Consider the following 24,101-nt stretch of genomic DNA (forward strand, 5'->3'; position numbering starts at 1 on the left):
AATTTTAAGTCTTCTCAACCAAAGTTTGGGCGAGATTTCCAGGGGCACTCATGGCACCTGGAGTGAGGTTTGGCCGCTGATAAGCACATCCTTCCCATGACTGGCTGTTGTGTTTCAGGCTGCTCTCCTATGATGGAGGGCCTCCTTCCCACCTTGTCCTACATCACCCGCTCTCCTCACCCCTGCTGCTCCGGCCCAGTCCAGATGAGGGCGGGAGCACTGCTCAGTGACAGCCCGGTCGTTTCTGGAATGGATGACACCAAGAGAAGGTGTTCTCTGCCTCTCCCCTCACCAGCTCCATGGAGAGCCTGGAGTTCTTCTCCTAATGAAGCCTTGATGGGAGCAGGGGGCTTGTATGATTGAGCGATGCTGCAAGTCTTCCTCTACCTGTCCACGTTAAACACTACCGCCTCCACAGGGTTGCCGTAAGGCTCAAAGCAACAGACCTGGCTTTGTATAGTATCAGTTTTTGTTTTTAAATTATAAATGTTAAATTCTTATTCTTATCCCTTCCCAGTATCTCCCAATTATTATTATTTTATTACTTTTATCTCTTGTTTAGAGAGAGAGCACAAGTTGGGAGGGGCAGAGGGAGAGAGAGAGAATCTGAAGCAGGCTCCCTGCTCAGCACGGAACCCAATGTGGGGCTTGATCCCACGACCCTGGGATCATGACCTAGGCTGAAATCACAAGCCGGATGCCCAACTGACTGAGCCACTCAGGTGCCCCTGCATCCCCTAATTTAAGTGATTTGTCATTGCTTATAGGGCAAAGTTCAAATCGAGCCTAGAATTTAAGACCATCCCGAAACGCCCCATCTTATCAATGTGACCCTTCTCCCCTGGAGCCCTGAGTCCTTATCAAGGACTGTCCTCTGTCGTCCTCCGTCTGTAGCATTCCTCTACCCTCCCCCCGCACCCCCTTCCCCCACTAGCTACGAAAAGCAGGAAAGGCAGGCCCCATTCAAAGCCTTGTCTCTGACACCTCCCCCGAAGGCCCAGCCCAGAGCCCACTCTCCTCTCTCTTTCCTTAGTGGATTTAAGGGGGTGGTGCAGGAAGGGGAGCCTCAGAAGGCAGGGCCCAAGTGAGAGACGGATGGCCCGGCACTGGGCTGCAGGCTGGGGGCTGGGAGGCAGGCGCGGGATCTAACGAGTTTGATGGGGTAGGACGGGGCAGCCTCCCTCTGGGGCAGAGACATCCCCACCCTTTCTCTCCATCCATCACCATGATCTTGGCCTTGGGTGGACGGATGGCCCACAGAGCGAGCGATCTAGAATCTCGATCACCTTTGCAACACTCTACAGCCACCCTAACTGTTGTGACTTTTCATTCCTTTCTCGCCCTGAGGAGACGCACGCTGTCAGGGAAAGAGATTCAGAGACAGCTGGGGCGGCCTCCTCTCAGAAAGCTTCGCCCTGGGGTCAGGTCATTGTTTACTCATTAATAAAGCTGGGAACAGGTCTATCCATCACCCTCAGAGCTTTTCTCTCCCCAAGCGCATCTACCTGTCTTAGGTGGTCTGACGCCTCCGTGTTCTGAAATGGGACACAATGTCATATTTGTACGCCCGAGGCTTCTGTCATTCACTCTTTACCTCGGTAACACCAGGGAATCTCCCCGGTGAAACACAGGCCTCCGTATCCCGGGAACCCATAGGGACATGTGCTTCAGTCTGCACGAGTCCCACACAGGGCTCTACTGCAGGTCTTCCCCCGCTAGGACCCACGTGCTCATGGTGCACGTGCGGACACCGTGCTGAAGGGGTGGCTGTATGGAGCCTGAGAGGACAGACTGACGGACTTGTGGAAGTGAGGCTGCGGGGCCCAGCCCCCGAGGGATGGAGCCACACTCCTCAGCCGCAGACCCTGGGGCTGCCCTCTCTAATGTATGACACAGGCCACGGCTGCTCACACAGGGACGGTAGGGGACACGCACCCTGTCCTAGGATCCACGGTCCTCCTCAAGTTAAACAGCCCTGTGGACTTGTTCATCTGTACCAGACACCAAGGAAGGTTCCCCGGCCTTCCAGTCTGCAATCCACACCCTGCCTCTTCCCCGGGAGCTGGGCTTGAACCCAGGGCCTCCTTGTGATTTCTGACTCTGCCGTGTGGTCTTTTCCCTCTGGCCCAGTCTGACTTCTAGGGCACTGGTCTCAACTCTCTCCTGTAGATTCATGCTTCCTGCATTCCTGCTAGTCTGATACTATATGCTAGAAGGTTCTGCTGTGTCTCCCGCCCCCCCAACTTCCCATCCCAGCCCATGCCTGGCCCCGGGGGTTTGGTGGGCTGCAGGACTACTATGAAGCACAAAATTTCTGATATATCTTCTGGTTTAGACTTCTACATATTCAAATGCCGTATTTTAGTAACAGCTTAAGCTTTAAATCTAAATATAAAATATGGATTTGAGCATAAAATGCAAAAAATGTGTATGAATTCTGTAAGTTTAAAAAAAATTGAAACCAAATACGAGCCCAAGAAGAGGTTACATAAACTTATGGACACTCTAGGGATGCCTGGGTAGCTCAGTCAGTTAAGCATCCGACCTCGGCTCGGGTCATGATCTCACAGTTCATGAGTTCAAGCCCCACGTCGGGCTCTGTGCTGACAGGCAGGCAGAGCCTGCATGGGAACCTCTGTCTCCCTCTCTTTGTGTTCCTTCCCCACTCATACTCTCTCTCCTCTCTCTCAAAAATAAATAAATATTTTAAAAATTAGGGGGAAAAACTGTGTGGATATTTTATCCCATTTCTTGCCTCATTTCTGGCCCCCTGCCTTCATGTTTCATCTATTCTAAGTGACTTTGGGCCCCTAAAGATGGCAGGCTGTTTCTTGCCTCTGTGTTTTGTTCATGCTGTTTTTCCAGGTCTTAGAACATGGTAGGAATTTAATAAATGTTTGTTGAATAAATGCTTCACCTTAGAGAATGCTTCCCTCAGAGTATCTAGCACATAGTACTTAAAAGTTGTTGAATTAATGAATAAGCCAAATATCCATGCTGTGTTACTAAGGGAAACTAACACAGTCTTAACTTTTGAGGAGCCTTTTCGGGAAGAAATGATCATTTATATTCCTCTCTAAAGGAAAATAATCTTTAAAAAAATCACAGTGTATGAAATCTTGCTGGTGCCATGAATAAAACACAATGCTTTGGAGGGCTCGAAAAAGTAGAAGACCTAGGTGGCCAGGGTCAGGAAGGAAACCTGGAGATGGAATTAACTGGTAATAGCTGTGCTTGATCACTTATTCAACTTGGGTCCTTCTAGTCGTTTCTCTCCACAAATGATTTATGAAATAGGCATGCCCCTCTAAGCCAAAAAGGAGCTTTTCAGAGAATGCAAATTTAAATATGCAGCAATAGTAACTATAAATAGCCTTCAAAAAAAATAACACTCTTACTTTTAAAATGCTTTATGTGCTGAATAAAACAAAAAAAACCCCCACACACGTCTTCGAACACTTGGCTTTGCTGGCAAGAGAGCATGAGAGATTTGCAAAGGCTGGAGATGAAGGAAACACATGAACACGGACCTGAGCACAGTGGCCGTCTATGTGTTCTAGTGGCCGAAAGCTTGAAGCTTAAGAGCCATGCTCGATACAGAGACAAAGCTAAGGGGTCGCACAAGCTGGGGACTCTATTGGTGATTCACATAACCCAGGACTCCCCCCCACAACTCTTCTGAAGGGCGACAAGCTCTTTGGGTTTGGTTTTGGGTGAAGAGAAAGAAACACTGTCCTGAGATCGAGTATAGCCCATCGAGTATATCCCAGCCAGTTGTGCCGGTTTGAGGCCTGATGTCACAAAGCCTCTGGCTCCAGAGAATCCTAAACTAAGAATCAAGTGTAAAGGATTCCTAGCTGCTAAAGTCCCAATGCCTAATAGAAGCAGAAGCAAACGTTCTCTGAAGACACGTGCTCTCAATCCAAGCCTCAAAGAATTACAGCAGATAAAATTTCCCCCAAAATATAAACTCATAATAAAAAGAAAATCACAAGGAAAAAGTTACCATGAACAAGAACTGGTATAAACAAGCAGCAGATTAGGAAAGAAAAGACATCAGATACAGAAACCATCGAATACAGAATATAAAATAATGTGTTCAAATGAATGAAGGAGGATAATGGAAAGCCCGAGGAAGGAGCAAGAGACTACGAAAGCTTACCAGATAAAGACATAAAAAACAACTAAACAGAACATCTAGAAATAAAAAATAAATCAGTAATTAAAATCAAAAACTCTGGTGCAGGTTAAGTTACAACTGGATACAACTGGAAGAGACAGTTAAGCAGAAGAAAACTGACACGTGATGAAGTATAGAGAAACAAAAGAGATTTCGAAAACATAAAAAAGAGGGTAAGACGCACCAAGATCAAAATGAGAAAATGCAATATACAAATAATCAGAGGTAGAGAGTGAGAGAGGCAGCACTCATCGAAGACAAAAAGGCCGAGTATTTTTTAGTATGTAGGAAAGAGCCCAATTTTCAGATTTCAGGAAGCTCAGTGAATCTCAAGTCGGTTAAGTAAAAAGAAAACTACAAGACACTTCACGGCGCAACTGGTGAACAAAGACTAGAAAGATCTTAAAAGCGGTAAAAGAGAAAACACAAATTACCGAGAAAGGAATGACAAACTAATAGCTTGCTTCCCAAAATAACAAGGGACGCCAGAAAGCTGATGGGATTGTATCTTCAAAGTGCTAAGAGAAAAGGAACTGCGAGATAAGAAGTATAGTTCGAGCGCCCAGCAGGCAGCCCAGACACAGATACGGCATGGGGGGGAATATGGCGCCCAACACGAGCACTTCCCGCCCAACCGACAGACTATTCGATGATGGCTTCAAAAACTTAAAAGTAGGATTTGCACCTTCACGGCAGGGTAGAATCAGCCTTAATGGGCATCCAGAGAATTTGCTTCAGGCAATATTGAACAAGTTAGAGAAACAAGCGAAGGACAAAGCTTCGCTGCCCAGGGGTCCAAGCTATCAGAACTTCAAGAGATGGGCCAAGGCAATTTTCATTGGGCATCACTGAAAACCCAGGCAGCACTGGGCTATTCCTTAGGCCAACGAAGCGTGGCCTTATGGCCTTAGCCCAGCAGGAATGGCAACCTGTCCCTCCCAGCCCGACCAACCCTCACAAAGGGACCAGAGATCAAAGTTGAGTTTCAGTGGACTTTACAATCAGGAACACTGGAAGGAAGTGATTCTAATGTTAATACTTGTGTATACTTTTTTTGTTTGTTTTAAGGTGTAGTCATTTTTGTACTGTGAATTACTTGGTGGTTGGTGAGGCATTGGGGACACCTCTGCCCTCTTTTTAAAGCTCTGAATGGGAGGGAGAAATATCTAAAGGTCAAGGACAGACTTATCTTCTTCATTTGGTGCCTTTCTTCATGATATATATAACACCTGTAGGACAGTGCCCGGCAGGTAGCAAATGCCCTAAAAAAGCCGTATCCCTTTCCTCTAAGGTCCACGTGAAGATCCACGGTGACTGTGGGGACAAGGTGTGCTGTTTTCCAGGCCAAAGGGGTGGAAGGTGGAGCTAGAATAGGAAGGTCTCCTGGGGAGGCACTTAGATTCTGTTGGGGACTGAGAATCCTACCAGGCCTGGGAGCAATGTCTCCCCGCTTTTCCCTTGGTCTGGAAATGGATGTACTTTGTTTCTCACTAACCTAGATAACAGAGGACAATTCCAGTGCCCCTTTCTTTTTTTAATTTAAAAAAAATTTTTTTGGAAGGGACACCCAGATGCCACTGCCCATAAAGCTGCACCAGCCATGTCAATCTTGACTTAGATTTCAGAAGTTACGATAAGAAGCTAGCTTTGTTAGGTTCATAGTTACCATGGTGTCTTAATTTCTTCCCCTTTTCTAGGTCTACCGTACCCAAACCGAGGACAGAAACGATGTGTCGCATTGCAGTCAAATGCGACCATTCCAGCGGCCACCAGAGCTGAGAAACCCAGGATGACCATGGGGGTGTGGCACCACAGAGGGGGAGGGGCCAGGAGACAAGAGGCAGGAGTGACTAGGGATGCTGGAATGATCTCTGTCCGGCCGGTTTCCCTACTACCCAGAGACCGTGAACCACGTTCTCCCAGAGGAGGCTGCCAAGGTCTGCCGTAGGAGTCACAGTGTAACGGGGGGCATACTCTGGGCATGAAATGCTGCTTCATTGCTCTCAAATGGTCTCTGCTTACAGGAGCCATCTTTCCCCAAATGGGAAATGTGATTTGGCGCAGGTGAGAGGTCTGAAAGAGGTAGTCCCCATTCCTAACTGCTTGGCTTTCTGGGCTATTCCAATGGCTTGGACGTGCCATGGGTTAAATCACTAAAACTACAACAGGCCTGTGGACTTGTAGCCAGAGGAGGGTTCTCGCTGTGTGGAGAGTGGATTGTACCTGTTTGGGCAGCTGTAGAGGACATCTCTAGGGCCCTGGGCTCAGCAGCATAAATTTCAGTTGAGACCCTAACAGGTCACAGCTCCCTCGTCCCCCTGCCTTCGCACCATGGGCAGAACAAGCCCATTCTTAGACGTGTTCAAGTGTGTTCCATACACTTGTAAAGCCGTGTCTTGGGTTGGGGTTGGGGGCTGGGAAAGTGCAATGAGCTGTTTATTGCAAAGGAAAAGAGAGAATTGGATGGGAGATAAAATGCAAAGAAGGAGAAGGCAGCTTTAGTGGACAGCCCCCCCCCGCCAACATCTGGGGCTGTGTTTGTGCAGATGTCTTCCATATGGGCACTGATACCAGGCAGCCAGAGCAGCAGAGAGACACGTCTGAGGGCGCTGGCCCCCCGAACCGGTCCTGTTTCTACAGCACCTCCAGGCCGAGTCAGAGAGGAATTACTATTTTTAGATGTGGCTGCCAAGATTTCTGGGCCTCCTCTCAAACTCTTAAAAAAGGACCCTTCTCCACTTTAACCAGTTATACACTATTACCCCAAACGTGTAATCTTATCATTGCTCCAGGCACTGGAGTAACGAGGGCACAAATCACTAGCCTTTGTTCTTTCCAGGAAGACCCCACGTTCCCTGAGCTCACCTGTAAGCCATATGGCCTCCTCCTTCTTTTGTGTATGGCCTTCATCTGGACCGTGCCGGAGGGAAAACAGTGGCAATATGTATCAGAAACTGTCTCTGTGTCCCCATTGGCCCTGATACATGTTTCTATCATGATGCCCGTTACGTCAAATTAAAATGACCTGTCTATACATGTGTGTCTCCTTTGGTCTCCCCTACACTTGTCACTGTATCTTTGTGTGAGTGTGTAATCGGATGTTAAGTTTAAGGTTTCAGCTGAGACTCCAAGATAGAATAGATGCTGCAAACCAAAGCAAGATACCACAGCACTACGCCGATTTTTAAAAGGGGATCTTTGACAACCACTTCCATAATTCTCAGCCTCCCGAATCAGATGAAGGATATAAAAAGGGCTCAGAGTAGGGAGAGAAGATGCATGAGGTTATTTCTGGGGACATGGCTCCTTCCCTTCCCCAGTGCCCAAAGCACAAAGTTGAGGTGCGGTGGTGACCCCACCCACTGGAACGGAAATCATACTTGAGGGATTTAATATGGTCTAGAACAGGTCAGCAAGCAAGACAAAGACAGGGGTTCACGTGGGGGGAGACAGAACACAGAGCTGCATTTGGGGGTCATTACCCTTTCATGAGGCAAGGAATACATGAGTTTGTCCAGTGGGCTTGATATCTAAGAGCTATGAGTCCTCACCACAAGGAATACGTTGGAGAGGGCGCCCGAGCACTGAGACTCATGTGAGAAGTGCACCTTCCGTGAACCCGGGGCTGAGGAGACATCAGCCAGCTGAAGGAGAGGCCAAGTTTTCATGACAGGCTTCAGAAGGTTTGTCATGGATGGAACTAGAAGGTATTATGCTAAGCAAAATCAGTCCATCAGAGAAAGACAGATGTCCTATGATTTGACTCGCATGTGGAATTTGAGAAACGAAACAGATAGCATAGAGGGAGAGAAGGAAAAATAAGATAAAAACAGAGAGGGGCGCAAACCATAGGAGGCTCTTAAATACAGAGAGCAAACTGAAGGTTGCTGATGGGGTATTGGGTGGGGGGATGGGCTAGATGGGGGATGGGCATTAAGGAGGGCACTTGTTGGGATGAGCACTGGGTGTTATATGAAAGCGATGAATCACTGGGTTCTACTCTTGAAGCCAAGGCTACACTGTATGTTAACTAACTTGAATTAAACAAAGAAAAAAAAAGGTTTGTCATGTATTTCCCTACTGAATGCACTTTGAATGGTCAGAGCGAGATAAAAATAAAATCACGCTTTGATTATAACTTACTGGTCATGCTGAATCAATGTATCAGTCACATTTATTCCCCTGAGTGTCAGATGTAGTGCGTGACTGACTCATCCTAGGCTTTTGATAAATAACGAACTGAACTGATCTGATTTTTGGAACGTCTCCTTCTACTGAATCAAAATGTGTCCACGAGGCAGCCCAATGGAATGGCAGTCCGTATTTTTATTTCGGGGTTGTCTCTCCTTAAATAACCTTTCTGGAAAGATTTTCTATGAGTAATTAAAATTAGCAGCTAAATATAAATATGCATTTACAAACCAGCTCTTAATTATTATATGTATCATCTAGCTCGAGGGACAGGATCTTATTCTAAACCTATATAAAGCCCAAATCTCTTGTGGTCCAGTTTTTGACAATGTCACAAAGAAATACCAACCCAACGGAGACATTTCACTGAAACTCACACTGGACATATAGGAAAACATCAAAAGGCATACACGGACAATGTACAGCAAGACTTCTTTAAAACAAACCCTCTTTTGCAACTTCTGTCCTTCTTATTGGCTTCCCCAAACTTTTCCTTCTTGAAAGTTCCCCCAAACTCTCTCTGAAGTCTAGTGCCTGGTCTCTTCTCCCTTGTAGCTTTAAATCTATTCTCACCAACAAACCCTCTCTCCTCTCTCTTCCACCTTCATCAGATTTGCCTGCTATCAGAATTCAATGCCTACCAGGCGCCTGGGTGGCTCAGTTGGTTAAACGTCCGACTTCGGCTCAGGTCAAGATCTCGCGGTGTGTGGGTTCGAGCCCTGTGTCAGGCTCTGTGCTGACAGCTGAGAGCCTGGAGCTGCTTCAGATTCTGTCTCCCTCTCTCCCTGACCCTCCTCTGCTCATGCTGTCTCTATTTCTCAGAAATAAATAAAAAAACAGTAAAAATTAAAAAAAAAAGAATTCAATGCCTACTCCATTGAATTCATAATTATGAGATGGAGGGTAGAAAGATGTAGCAGAAAACACCAAGATTTTCCTGAAGGCTTGGGTAGAGAAGGAATAGGCTGTGAATATTCCATTGTTTTCTCTGTCAGTCCAGATAAGAGACTGGCAGAGGGAAGGTCCTGGAGTGAGGGGGACAAGTGACCCTCTGTTTTACTACCTCTTGGGCTTTCTCCACTCCACAGTCCCTCCCAGTTTTACCTGATAATAAAGTGAAGCGCTGTAAGAAATTTACCCCTTCAGTTTTGTTACTGATTAAAATGTATAGGATGATATTTTATCTCATTAGTCACTGACTGGCGTATCTGAGTGTGAGTGAGTATGTTAGTTACTTTACTGAGAGTAGGGTTGGATGGGAAATTAAGAAGGAGGCTAAGACACGAAAAAGAAAGCCTCAACAATAGGGAAATGTGGGAACATTAGATATAAAATTTGCCATTTTCGGGGCACCTGGGTGGCTCAGTCGGTTAGGCGTCCGACTTCGGCTCTGGTCATGATCTTGCAGTTTGTGAGTTCAATCCCGCGTCAGGCTCTGTGCTGACAGCTCAGAGTCTGGAGCCTGCTTCGGATTCTGTGTCTCCCTCTTCTCTCTGCTCCTCCCCGGCTGGGCTCTGTCTCTCTCTATCTCAAAAATAAATAAATATTTGTTAAAAATTTGCCATTTTCTTTTCAAAATGTTGGCAAGGGGTTAGTGCTGGTCCTGGAAAAGGCCCATGCAGACACTATTATTTTGGGGAATGTAGATGGCTGGTAGGAGTGTGAGTTGGTGCCACCTTTAGGGTGAGGAGAAGGGGGATAGTTTCTTCACATGCAGCAGAAGACATACGATGTACATTGTGAGTTTCCATCCTGCAAGTCTTTCTAAGAACTCATTCTAAAGAACCAACAGGTTCTTTAGATGCATTTCCAAGGATATTAACTATATGGTTGGTTAGGGGCTCCTGGGTGGCTCAGTTGGTTAAGTGTCTAACTTCAGCTCAGGTCATGATCTCACAGTTCATGAGTTTGAGCCCCACACTGGGCTCTACACTGACAGCTCAGAGACTGAAACCTGCTTTAGGTTCTGTGTCTCCCTCTCTGCTCCTTTCCTGCTTGCATGCTCTCTCTCTCAAAAATAATAACCATTAAAAAAAATTAAACCAATGGGAATGGATTTCCAAGGATAGTAACTATAGGCTTGGTTAAAATTAGCGTAGTAATCGTGGGTAAATCACTGAAAGCACCTACATGTCCAAGAACAGAGAACTGAGTGAGAGAACTAGGTTCATTATAGAGGCAGTGCTGTGCAGTAGTAAAGAATCACATCACCCAAGAATATTTATCTGTATGAAAAATATTCACAAAACCAGTAAGTAGAAAGTAGCTTCTAAAATAATATGCACTGTAGGATATCATTATTAGATATAAATATCGAGAAGAAAAGACTGGAAAGACACAACGATGGTTATCCCTGTTAGGGACGATACGGATCTTGATACTTTTTTTCTTTTGTGCTTTTCTGCATTTTCCAAAGTCCCCACACGAATGCCACATTACATTTGTAAAAAGAATAAGGGAAACACATTTTACAAGAGGAAACACTAATTCCTTTAGGTCTGACCTGTCCCTTAGATGGCGGGCGAACGGGCATCTTTCACAGTGATGCTCCCTGGAAGCAGTTCCAACAGTTTCCTGGGTCAGCAGCTGTTTGCACCTTCAGAGGCAGAGCCAGGACCCACCCAGAGACCATGTGCTAGAAGCTACGCAGAACTGGCCTGCCTTCTTTTAAGTGAGCAGACATGTGTTTCATAACACCACGGGCTGCCCACGGCTGCCCTACGTGATGGCTCAAGAACAGCCTCAGCTGTAGGAAGCCCAGCTGGGCAGCACCAGGAGCCCCCAGAATTTTCAGAAAAATGAGAAACACTTCCTTCACAGCTTGCCACCTTTTGGGGGATGCCAATGACAGCCCACCATCTTGCAACTCACTTCTCTACAATTGTACTCGCCTTAACTGGGAAGCCAGCAGGCTCCTTTATGCATATTAAACAGATTCTCTGCAAGCCCCATATTTTCTGCCTCTGAAAATTGGAATCTACATTCAGATAATGCCTTTATTAGAATAAATGGAATATGTTGGGGTCAGCATTAGGGAACGTATAATTACTTAAATCTATAAAAGTTGAGTGTTTTGTGGATCTAGGAATTTGCCTATGAGAAAATGTGAACCCGGAAATATAAGAAAACAGCCAGACTTTTTTTCCCCTTCAGTTTTGCTCATGGTCAAAAGCATTCAAAGTTTTTTGTTTTTTTTTTTTTGTTTTTGTTTTTTTGTTTCTCCTTTTAAAGATTTTATTTTTAAGTCATCTCTACATCCAATGTGAGGCTCGAACCCACAACCCTAAGATCAAGAGTCCCATGCTCCACTGACTGAGCCAGCCAGGCACCCCAACGCTTTCAAAATTTTAGTCTTCTCTTACAATTTAAGCACTGCTAAGAGGTTTGGGGGCACCTCTTTAAGGAAAAAAGTCCTTCCCGGTGCCTCAAAAGAGCCAAGAAGCTGATAGGTTTGCAATATCAAAACACCTTCTCATTCCGATGTCCCTCTTTGCTGACAGAGTTTTATTTCTAAGGGCTTTTAGAGAAAGGCAGTGGCATTTAGGGTTTTGGCACAGAGGCTCCCGGTGAGCTGGGCTCCAGAGCTCTTGACACAGTGTAGCCATCCAGCCCTTGGACCTCAAGGGATTGGCCTCATAATGTCCACCTTGCCACCAGCCAGCCACCCCAACCTCCCCACCTCCTCCAACCACCTAATCTTAGTATTAAAATAAAATACAATTCTTCCTGAACCAGGAAAGTATGTAGACTTTGGAGGCAGATAGATCTAGACTCGATTTTCAATTCCCTTTGTATATATTATATTCAACAGTTGTGACAATGGATAAGCAGGGACATTTATGATCCCTTGCAGAAAGTATAGGTAATGGGCCTCACAGAGTCCTGCCATTAACCAACGGCTTCCTGACCTCCTCATCTCTCCTCATGCATTTGAAAACCATTCTCAAAAGTGACTTGGTCTTGTCCGCTGGTTTCACCCATCTTCTCATCTTTCCCCAAGCATCCTCCTTCACTTTGTCTGAGCACTCTCAGCCTTACTTTACTCAGCTGCGAAGTGGGAGGACAAAACCCAACGTCTTCAGTTGTTGAGGTGAAACCCAGATCTTGCTGCTCTCTCCAGATGCCACTTGGGTCCCTGCTCTACCTTCCCCCTTGTCTTCCCATCTTGCACTACCTCGTAAGCCTTGTGCTTTGCCTGGAATGTTTTTCCACTTCTAGCTTCACTGATTCCCACTCAGGAGCCACCTCCTTCAAAAGGTCTCTCTAACCATGCACCATGATCACTATGAGCAACATTGGATAAGAAGTTGAGTCCAAAGCATTCTGAAAGTGGTCTTCAGAGGCACTTAGCTTAGTCTCTTGTAACTGCGTGTTCACTTCTCCGTCTCCTGGTACACGCCTATAATCCTAGGGTCTCTGGTGCCAAGTACAAAGTAGATGATCAATAACTATTTGTTAAATTAATCAAGAACGTATGTGGAACTTGTGGAAATGTGTTGATACACAGGAAGAACCCAACATTGGAGGCCACGACTACAAAGTTATGGCTCTGTAAGGTGATCCCAGAGGGCCAACGCTAGAATTGACATAAGTTGTTGTCTGAGAGATCAAAATGTGGGGCTACATCCCTGATATGCCGAGACTCCTTGAAAGCTGGACCCAAAGGGAAATGGACAATAGGACATGTAGGACCATTGCTTTTAATCCTGTTTTTTTTAAAAGCTTAATTATTTATGTGAGAAAGAGAGTGCAAGTGGGAGAGGGGCAGAAAGAGAGGAAAGAAAGAACCCCAAGCAGGCTCTGTGCTGTCAGTGCACAGCCCAATGCGGGGCTTGAACTCAAGAACCGTGAGATCATGATCTGAGCTGAAGTCGCGAGCTTAACTGACTGAGCCACCCAGGCGTCCCTGTCCTTCTGCCTGTTTTAGTGTCCACGGTGTATGGGTCTTGTGTTTTTTAAAAGTTATCTTCTTCAAATGGGTGAGACAGCTTCTCAACGCCGCTGTCTCAATCACCCAACGTGCCTTATCACCTTTGATCCACAGGGCCATTTTGGGAGGTCCATTTATTGTCATTACTTAACAGGAGAAATTAAGTGATTGGTGTAAGATGACCCAATATACATGTGAAAAGGGAAGTCAAGTCAGGACCCCTGGGTTCCAAATCCTACCCTCTTCCCATCTATCATGAAGTGGGAGAGAAGTAGCAATGTTCATGCCCCTTCTGGCAGCTCTCAGAGCTCTCCCAATACTAGTAAAACTATTTGACTTTTATGGGGAGAAGACAAAAGAGATATGAGGATCTGCCTGTTCAAGGCTTATCCGTGTTTGCTCTTTCAGCGTGCCAAAGTCAAAGGCTTTGTTTTCACTCACATCATGAGAAATCAAAAAGGCTTGTTGTTACCCTTCCCGGCAATGGAATGTTTGTAGCCATGCCCCTGAAGGGCTAGGAATTTCCCATGTAAGGATGCTTACTCTAGACAGTTCTCTTCCACTGCAGGACACAAAACTGTCAGGGTGCCATTCAATGTCATGAGTCCCCAGAAGCCACAGACCACAATTTTGATTAATACTGTGCTGTCCTAGGGTGATTAACACCCTACCTTTCAACTCACATGCTCCACTTCCCCCAGAGTCTTAGATAATGCCTACCCGTGCCTAACACCTGCTAGGCAACCAGAGGGGCTGACCGATGTCAAAACGCCTAGTGCCTCCACAGAGGGTCAGTCACAGGGACAGCTGTTAGGTAGCATATGGATGACAGAGACGCCTGTTAGGGGCTCTCTCATGGGAAGAGTTCCAGACAGCGGGATGGGATGGGGGCAGTGGAAACACCGGGGATCTAGTCCCGGCCAAGCTCTAGTCTCACCCTACTCTACCTGAATCCACCCCGTCCGACAGTTTCATTCTCTGTCATGGACATTTGGCTCTGGTGCCTGGAGGGCAACAAACTCACATCTGGCTCTGTGCCCACGGTCTTTACAGAGCATGTGTGAGATGCTCCCAGAGGCACCAGCAGTCAGGGCTGAGTCTCCTCCCTGAATCCTGACGAACTTCACTCACCTCACAGGTGTAAGCAGATTCGACGACACCTATGAGCTGGGATGATGATAATACCCGGAAAAGATGAACTAATTAATAATTATGATAATGAGAGGGCAGTCAACATAATACCCATGCTTATTTAGTATCTGTCATTTGAGGAATATGGCGTGAGCCATTGATGTCACCTCATGAATCCTCCCTAACCTTCAGGAGGGAGAGAAGGCCAGAAGTCAGTTACCCAAAAAAGCCTACTTAGAAGATGGTTAATCAAGGAAGAACTACTGTCAAAGGGGAAAGTCTGAAAAATATGACTTTGGCTATCAAAAATGGGTGGGAATTCCCAGGATGGAAAATCCCCATCTGCTCTTTTCGTCCTGTGAGTTTGCTCAACCCTGGATGCTGCTGGCACATTCCAACATTCTTGCGCTTTTTTCTATTCATGACTGCCGGTCTTTCTTAATTACCCTGGCCCCTAGTTTCCCAAAGTGTGTCCTGATGTCTATTAATTAGTATTATTTTATTTTATTTAAAAGATGTTTATTTATTTTTGAGAGAGACAGAGACAGAGTGTGAGTGGGAAAGGGACAGAGAGAGAGACACACACACACAGAATCCGAAGCAGGCTCTAGGCTCTGAGCTGTCAGCACAGAGCCCAATGCGGGGTTCGAACCACGAACCATGAGATCATGACCTGAGCAGAAGTCGGATGCTTAACCGACTGAGCCCCTCAGGCACCCCAATAAGTATTTTCATAACATTGGGTCCATCACAATCAAACAGATTTCTCCACCTTTACGACTTTAAGATGCTAATATGCCTAAGTGAATGGCCCAGAGGAATACATATGAGGTTGAACCGTTTGAAATTGCCATTTCTGTAGGTCAACAGCAATTGAACATTGGCAATTTCATATGGTCCAACCTAATAATATTCAGCACTTGCAAACTCGCTTGACTGCAGAACTCTCCCGGGGACAGTTTTGTTGCGGTGTCAGTGCCTTTTGGACTCACTTTGGGAACCACGGTCTTAAGTACTTAAATACAGAGATTGTTAGGGGCTTGAATCAAGCATGTTGCTTGGATCCCATGATGCTCTGATGTGACCGGATAATGGCTGAGCAGAATGAGAAGCAGGCAGATGGGGGAATTCTGACAGACACTGGGGCTGTTTCCGGGAAGGGTGGCCCAATATGGCCATCCTCCTATATAGCACTTGCTAGTACACGACTTACCCTACCATTCCCTATGGGACTTTATCCCAACCCTGAAGCTGATGCCAGCCCTTTTAAAGGATAATTGTCGCCATGCCATTATATTTTGGTCCTGGACCCCAAGGCTTCTTAGCAGAGTAGAGCCAATCATCAAATATAGGAGATGAATGAAAGTCTTCATACCAGATGCAGGTTCCCTAGAGGAAGATCCCGGTAGTTTCCAGTTATGTGGGGGCAGCAGAGGGAGTGGCTGCTCCCTGACCAGCCCAGGCATGGAGAAGCAGAGATAAACCCCAGGAGACCATACCAGTGCCACAGGGGAAGGAGGATGGGAAGGGGGGGCGGGGGGGGAAGCAGGAGAGTGTAGTATCATGGAAACCAAGAGAAGAAATCACGAAGTAGGTAGTGGACATCTGTGTCAAGTGCTGCTGTGAAAATAAGGTAAGTACGGAGAGGTCAATGTCAGGTTTGGCACAGACAGGAGCAATGCCTCGGTATAGTGGGGACAGAACTGTGGTTTGCAGAAAGGGTCTGCTAAGTGCTCTATATGATTTCATTCACGTCATTCTCACAGTCTTATTATGTGGATTCTAGTATCATCCTCATCTTACAGATGAGGGGCCCAGGCACAGGGAGGACAAAGAACCTGCCCAAGGCCACATGGCTGGAAAGTGGCAGTGGCCAGAAAGCCTGGCTGCAGTCTGCGCTAGCAACCACATCATTCTCTCCCTATGATGCCGCAAATCTAATCAGCGACTCCAGACAAGTTTGCTGAGAAGGGAAAAGAGACAATGGGGTGAGAGCTGGAGAGGCTGTGGGGTGAGAAAGGGATTCCCCTTTAAGATAGAAATGGGTTGATGAGAACAGGAATAATCGAGGAGCATGGGGGAGGCCGAGGGTGCTGGCTGGTGGAGGTGCTCTTGAGCAGGTGAGAGGGGACAGATCTCGCAGATCCCGGGTACCCAGGGGTCACCCTGTGATAGGAGCTAGACTCATCCTTCTGTCCAGGAAGGGAGGCAGAGAAAAGGCACGGATGACCATAGCAGGTCGTTTTGGAAGTGACAAGATGAAGGATACCTGTCTGCTGGCTCCTGTTTTCTCAGTGAAAGATACAGAGCGATCATCATCTGAGACTGAGGCAGGGTGGAGGGTGGGGGGTGGCTTGCAAGAGGGTTGAAGAGAAGAGAGGGAAGAAATGGCCATTTGGGTTGGAGGTGGGAGAGAGCACGATGAGGGGGCCATAGGAAGCCACAAGAGACATTTCAATACCTTAAATTTTATAGATGCTCTCTCTCTTTCTCCAGTCTTTCGTGGTTTTTAGTGTATAAAATTTCTCATTCTAAAGCTGCAGAAAAAAGAAAGAGGGGAAGCCGTCTGCCCCTTCTCCCATTACTGCTGTGCTGGGAGTAGTAGGAATACATTTGGAAGTGATGGGCTAGTAAATCTGGACCGTTCCGGGCAGATGGTTTGGGATTGCGGAAAGCTAATATAAAGAGAAATATAACATGGGCTTCTTACCTGCAGAAACTTCATGTTTTCCCCTTTGTTTTCATCAAGGCCCATCTGTCCCTCTTTAGGACACTTCTTAAGGAGAAATGTGGAATGATAAATGATGCCAGGTGAAAGTTATCTCTGTCCAGATTAAATCCTTGTGCTTTCCCTGAGGAATCAAGGGTCCAGAGAGGATGCTCATACAGAGCTTCTGGACCTTGAGCTCACGTGGGCATCAGCTGGACAGCTTATTAAAACCCATTGTGGGGGTGCCTGGGTGGTTTAGTCGGTTAAGCGCCCGACTGTGGCTCAGGGCATGACCTCGCGGTTCCTGAGTTCGAGCCCCGTGCTGGGCTCTGTGGTGACAGCTCAGAGCCTGGAGCTGCTTTGGGTTCTGTGTCTCCCTCTCTCTGCCCCTCCCCCACTTCTCTCTCAAAAATAAACAAACATTAAAGAAAATTTAAAAAAAACACATATCTGGGCCCCACCCCTGGGTGGTGATTCAGTAAGTCTGGGGGATTGGTAAGGAGGGTTGTATGTGATAATTTGCATTTCTAACAGGCCCAGGCCACGCTATTAGGAGACTGAACTCTGAGCATATGGAGTTTGTTGCCACTCAGGCAGCCATGGATTTTCCCCAGATCTCACAGAACAGGGACTAGAAAAGAAAGTATTTCCAGTTGACTGAAATCCTAGAACAATTCAGACACTGAGATCCCTTAAGCCCAGCTGCCACTGTTGGGCTCGCCATTCCCCTCCCTCCCTCCAAATCACTTTGTTATTCTGTGGAAACAATGGGAGGGGCTAAGTGACCGAGAGTCCCTTATACACAAAGCGTTGACCCCAGCAAGGTGCCGCTCGGAAACTGTCACATGCACCAACTCATTTGGTCTTGATCACAACTCTCTGAGGTAGGTTCTGCTATGAATCCCAATGTACTAAGGAGGAACTGAAGACACAGAGAGGCTAAGTAACATACTTGAGGTCACTTCAGTGGAGAGGCAGTGGAGAGGTGGAACAGGAATGCAGGTCAGATGAGTTCTGGTACCAACATTATCTCCACTTCTTCATATGTCAGAGGTAAATATGGAGGAAGATTTGGCTGCTCGGATCTAGGGACCTTGCTGTTTGGTCAGCCGTGGTTGGCTGGGGTCCCACACCATTTTCAGCTAGGGACACTGGGCAATATAGGATTCTTGAAAGAGCTCCGTTGTACCCATCTTTGAAAAACTGCACAACCCTTGGGCAAGTGGCACAGCTTATTGTCTGAGCAATAGAACGAGGGGGTGTACCGTCTGCATGTTCAAGCTCTGAGAGTATGTAATTCTCGCTGAGTTTCAGTTGCTTCCTCCTGAGCTCACTCATCTAGAGCGGCTACTTGAAACCACGAAAACCAGGGGCCAAATATCCACAGGCTGCAGCCCCGTTTGAAGGAAGCTCCTTCCTTGGCGGTTAAGAACACTGGAAGTCACCCCGGAGGAGGTGAGTTTTGCCAGTGGGGAGCTGGGCCTTTTTGAGTGGCAGGAGATGAGGCAAAGCTGAGTAGAAAGACACTTTTCTAATAACAGTCAGGACAGAGGTCTCGGGGGAAACCAGTTGGCTCTTGCCATTGGCTGGCTGGGAGCCACTGATCAAGTCGTCCTGCCTCAACACTGGCATCTGTGAAATGGAGATAATTAGGACTGTGGGGTGGGTTAACCAATTAACCATTACCGAGTGCTTGATCAGATCGCCACAGCTCCAACTGCTCCCTGAAGGTTGTGGCTCCTGACGTCAGCAACGCCCCATCAGGAAGATCTTTCTAGATGCTGAGCTTGTGTGCACAAGGATCTCCCAGACTCACCTGGTCTGCTTTCATGCTTGATACGGGGAAAGCCAGACGTGTATTCTAAACCCTAGTCATCCTCAGGTTGAGAAAAGGATTATGTGTCAGACTCACAGATGAGAAAGGTGAGGCAGACTGGAGTCTGTTTTTCAAAACAAGAATCTAGAAAACTGTTCCCAGACTGTTGTTAGAGTTCACTGTTTTTAAGAGGCCCCAGTGGCAATTTACCCAAGTGTAGTCCCACCGGAACACCTGTTTAAGGCCTGGGAGAGCCAGTGGGGGCACGGAGGTGAGGTTAACAAGTTCTCATGGTGAGCCAGTCATGTACCAGGCAACCCACGGCTGTAGCAATAGCTAACATTTATAGAGTTCTTCGGATGTGCCAGGCACATAATCATCACATGTCATTCACACGGACCTAGGAGCTAGGTACTATTGCCACCCCCTTTTAGAGCGAGGGGACTTGAGGCTCACAGAGTGTAAGTGTTCAAGGCAGCAGGAGGATTTGAATCCAGGCAGTCTGATCCCAGAGCCCAACTGGGTAGCCACGGAGTCACACTGCCTCCACACAACAGTGAGCAAGATGGAGGCCAGACCCCCAGGGCTAAAACCCTACTGAGGGAAACAGATGGGTGCCAGGAACAGAAATTCACCAACATGGCCAACCACAAACATAAAGGGGACAGTTAACGGCAACTAGAAAGATCCAGGAAGACTTCAAAGTGGAAATGCCGCGTGAGCTGAATGGAAAGAGAGGGGCAGCATTGAAGCAGGTGGAAGTGAGGAAAGAGTGCCAGGCTCAGAAGATAATGCCCCTTGGAGAGGGGCAGCCACACAGGTGCCACCTGTTTAAGTCTTTCTTCCGATGTGCAGTTTATCTCATTTTCTAACTTCCTGTCCTGTGCACGGGGGTGGGCCCTGAAGGCCCTGAAGCCTTAGATTTTATAGACTCAGAGTGTCTGAAAGTTGGGCACATCTCCAAGCCAGACCGTGATGATTTTCTCATCAGGCAAACTGTCATTGTGGTGCCAAGCACTGTTTTCTCCAGCCACTAGGGTCCGGCAGGTCGGAGCCAGACACCAGCTTGAACACTCAGGAGCAGTGGGAAACCAAGCTTGAAAGCCCCGTGAGCTGCTTTTGTTCTAGTTTCCCTTATTTTCTGTTTGATGTGCCTTCTTCTGGTAAAAAGACTCCTGCTCCTTCTCCACCAAGTACCTTCCCTCCTTGGACATATCTTCATCAATGTCATTGTTGCTGGTGATTTCCCCCAGTCTTAAAGGCTCCAAAGAGCTCACTTCATGTAGAAGAGTCAGAATAGACAGAAGAAGAATCTAGGGAAAAGAAAGGAAGGAAAGAAGGGAGGGAGGGACAGAAAGATGGAGGCCAGGGAAGCGGAATAACAATTTGAAATCTGTGCCAACTGGGCCTCACTTCTACAGTTGTGTGTCTGCTTTCTGGAAGGAGAGCTACCAGATGATACAGCGCTCTGATGTTCTCTGCTGACAGTGCACACTCAGCATGCCCATGAGAGCTTCTTCAGGCTAGACTCAGAGGGTCCCTGCCCTACTTGGCCTCATCTGGGTGCCGGGTCTACTTGGAAGTCTGCCCTCTTCATGTTCTGGGCAAAGCCATGTGAGTTCTGCTGAAATGCTGCGTAGGCCATATTCTTATCTGGACTGGATCTCTCAGTCAGCCCCAGACCTTACTGAGCCTGAATGACACCCTTCCAGCCCGAGAACCACTAGGAAACTTTGCTCTGGTGACATTCCTGAGACTTATCTACCCTGGTCTCTTCCTGCCTCTTCCACCATTTACTCCCAGCTCTTTCTTTAACCCATCTTCCTTTGCCCACCTGTAAAAGTTAGTTTTCTTTAGCTCATTTCTTCAGCTGGCTCCTTGCCCTCTCTTTCTGTGTGTTCTCTTTAGATGAAACCCAGGCAACCATTCCCTCCCCTCAACTGCTCTCTAACTGCTGTCTCCAGCCCTGACTTCTCCCGTCTCCTGCCTTCTGCTGCCTGCTGCACATCTCCAATGGGAAGTCCCAGGGGACCCTCAAATTCAACCCGTATCAGACTGAACCAACTCTCAACTCTCCTGGCTCTTCTCCAACACACTCTGTCCAACCCAGAAACATGGGGCTCATTCCAGGTTCCGCCCTTCGCCTCATCTATTCCTGCTCCATCTACCTGCCCCTCTATTCATTTTTCATATATTAACCGATTTTAAGTTCTAACTGTTTCTGGAATGGATTTTCCCCTCTAGATCCCAGCCATCATTCCACTTCAGGTCTTCACTACTCCTTATTCTGCTGACAGCAGCGGTTTCTCCTGGCCTCCGGGCCCACTGGCCTCATATCCATCCTCTACGCTACCTCTGGACTAACCCGCGCAAGATGAAAACCACTGTGATTCCCCTGCTTGAGAGCCTTCATTGGCTCCTCATCCCAACAACAAACTTTGAGCCTGACAGATAAGGTCCATCATGACCTGGTTCTGCCTCTCCCGCTTCATCCCAGCACCCCTGCCTCATGCTTCACACTCTAATGATGAGAGGAGAGTAGCTGGTTCATGCGTTGTGTTGTGTTGTGTTGTGTTGTGTTGTGTTGTGTTGTGTTCTATTCTATTCTATTCTATTCTATTCTATTCTATTCTATTCTATCTTTCCTCTGCACAGAGTGTCCATCCTCCCCTTCTTCACCTGGATCTCACTAACTCATCCTTCAAGACTTGGCCTGGCCATCACCTGGCTCAGGAAACCTTCCCCAAAGCCTCAGGTTAGGGAAATGCTGCTCTTGCATTCTGCCTTATTATCTCATAACTTAACAACAGCATACTGGAATTATCTGTTTTGGAATCTTCCTTCTCCATTAGGCTATAATCTCATCAGTGCTTTAGCCGCCTTTGCCCCAGTGCTTAGTCCGATGCACATAGACGGTATTGCATTAACGTTGTTGACCATAACATAACCCCTTTGAGCAGGGGTCATGACCTTTCTATCCTTGAACTCCTAGTGGGTACTGCACAAATGTTCCGTGGGCAAATGCTGTTCCCACTTACAGCTACAATGCGAAGAGGGGAGGAAAATTCTGATCACAAAGCACTTAAATATACCAAGGAGGTCAGGCTCAGCAGAAACTGCCATTGGCATTCCATCCCTGAGTGGCATGCATTTCTGAGCACGAGATTTGAAGGTATTAAGCTCTCTGGTAATTACTTAAGAGACAAATCCACTGGGTCTGTGGAGGGCAGCAGGCCCTCTCTTAGGCTCCCCCACATCAACCCCGGTCATGATCACTGCAATGAAAGGAATTAGTATGAATGAAGAAAATTACGGCAAAGAGAGAGGGTTTGTTGGGGCCACGCGTGGATACTGGCTTCCCCCAGGTGGGCTCCCAGGCTTCCCTGGGATGAATTCTCCAGATCCTGCTTCCCCCTGAGCCTGCCCACCGACCCTCTTCCTGGTGGCCTCTTTGCACAAAAGATCTGCCCTTGTGACTTGTGGCCTTTGCAACTGCAGGGTATGAATAGCTAATGAGGCATGCTGGGGCCGGCAAGAGGAGCCTCTGTTGATCCCATTGGGTCTCTAAAGGGTGGGGAATGCGCGTTCTGAACACCCACCTCCTGCTAATCCACCAGCAAAACCAGTCAGGCTGGTTGTAATGTATTATTAGAAAGCCCACACATCCATCCTTGGAACAACAGACCTACTTGTTGCAAGTGAAGCTTTTCGCATCTACAAACCAGAATGGAGGGATGGGGGCGGGGGCGGGGGAGAGCTGGGGCAGGCAAGGCAGGGAGGGGAGCCATCGTGGCCCAGAGGGGACGGCTGGGGTTTCAGAGTTAGGGAGAGAGGATTTAAATGCCGCCCCGCCCCCTGCACGCGGTGTGGCCTTGAGCGCCAGGCTTAACTTCTCTGAGGTGATAATGAACTCTCACAGGCTCTGCTGAGGATTAAAGGAGATTCTGTAAGGCTCCTAGCCTGGGGCGTGGGGATAGAAGGTGCTGGCAAAACACCAGCTCTTCTGACGTGGGTGCTTCCTGGGACATTCCTGTAGGACAGAAAGCCTGAAGGGAAGCTCTCCACTACCTGCTCCTTCCCCTGGGAGCAGGGTGTCCTTGGGGGGCACAGGGAGGTGTCAGCCTTGCTGACCACACACAGCTCGCCCTCAACCCCCCCCTGCAGGACTGGCTATTCCAAAGGGACCCAAGTGAAGGAGCTGTCATTTTTCTTAAAAGGGAAGAATTTTCTTAAAAAAATTTTTTTTAAATGCTTGTTTAATTTTGAGAGAGACAGCACAAGCAGGGGAAGGGCAGAGAGAGTGGGAGACAGAATGTGAAGCAGGCTCCAGGCTCAAGCTGTCAGCACAGAGCCCCACTTGGGGTTCGAACCCACGAACCGTGAGATCAAGACCTGAGCCAAAGTCAGACGCTCAACCGCGCCACCGACTGAGCCACCCAAGCGCCCCTAAAGGAAAGAATTTTCTAGGCTGCTGCTGGGAAGTAACGTTCTCACAGCCTCTTCATAAACATCCTTGTTAATCGGAGCTTTCCTTTCCTCCCCCCTTCCCTCCTTTTCCTTTCTCTAGAAAAGACACCTAGAAATTAGAGGACCGGCTTCTCCATCAGCCCCTAGAGCCCTCACGTACCAAACACCACCCTGAGTTGTGAGGGACATTGAACCACCAGCCCTTTCAGGAAAAAGCTTCCTTCACTTTCCATCTCTCTCTTTCCAGAAAGGGAAGTGACGTCCTGAGGGAAAAAGAGGCACCTAGAGGTAGCTAAGTGAGAGGAACAAAATGCAAGGAGTGGACTTTCTTCTTTGTGAACCCTGCTCCTCCTCTCAGCCCGGGGCCCTCCTTCCTGTCTGCTCTACGTGCCTGCTGCATTTTATACGTTCCTCTAGTGCCTCCCTTGCTCTTTCTTTCATTTAAAAAATTTTTTTTAATGTTTATTTTTGAGTGGGAGAGTAAGACGACAGAGACAGAGTATGAGTGCAGGAGGGTCAGAGAGAGAGGGAGCCACAGAATCCGAAGCAGGCTCCGGGCTCTGAGCTGTCAGCAGAGAGCCCGACTCGGGACTCGAACTCATGAGCCATGAGATCATGACCTGAACTGGAGTTGGACACTTAACTGACTTCATGACCTGAGCTCAAGTTGGAGGCT

General features: G+C 47.5%; 1 protein-coding gene across 4 annotated transcripts in view; it reads right to left on the reverse strand.

Annotated features, from left to right (window-relative positions):
* The window catches only part of VTCN1 (V-set domain containing T cell activation inhibitor 1), a 53,941-nt gene that overhangs the window by 29,078 nt on the left and 762 nt on the right, over positions 1 to 24,101 (reverse strand). The gene's annotated exons all lie outside the window — the stretch shown is intronic.

The sequence above is a fragment of the Crocuta crocuta genome, unplaced genomic scaffold (assembly GCF_008692635.1).
Source record: "Crocuta crocuta isolate KB4526 unplaced genomic scaffold, BGI_CrCroc_1.0 scaffold180, whole genome shotgun sequence".
In the NCBI taxonomy this organism is placed as follows: Eukaryota; Metazoa; Chordata; class Mammalia; order Carnivora; family Hyaenidae; genus Crocuta; species Crocuta crocuta.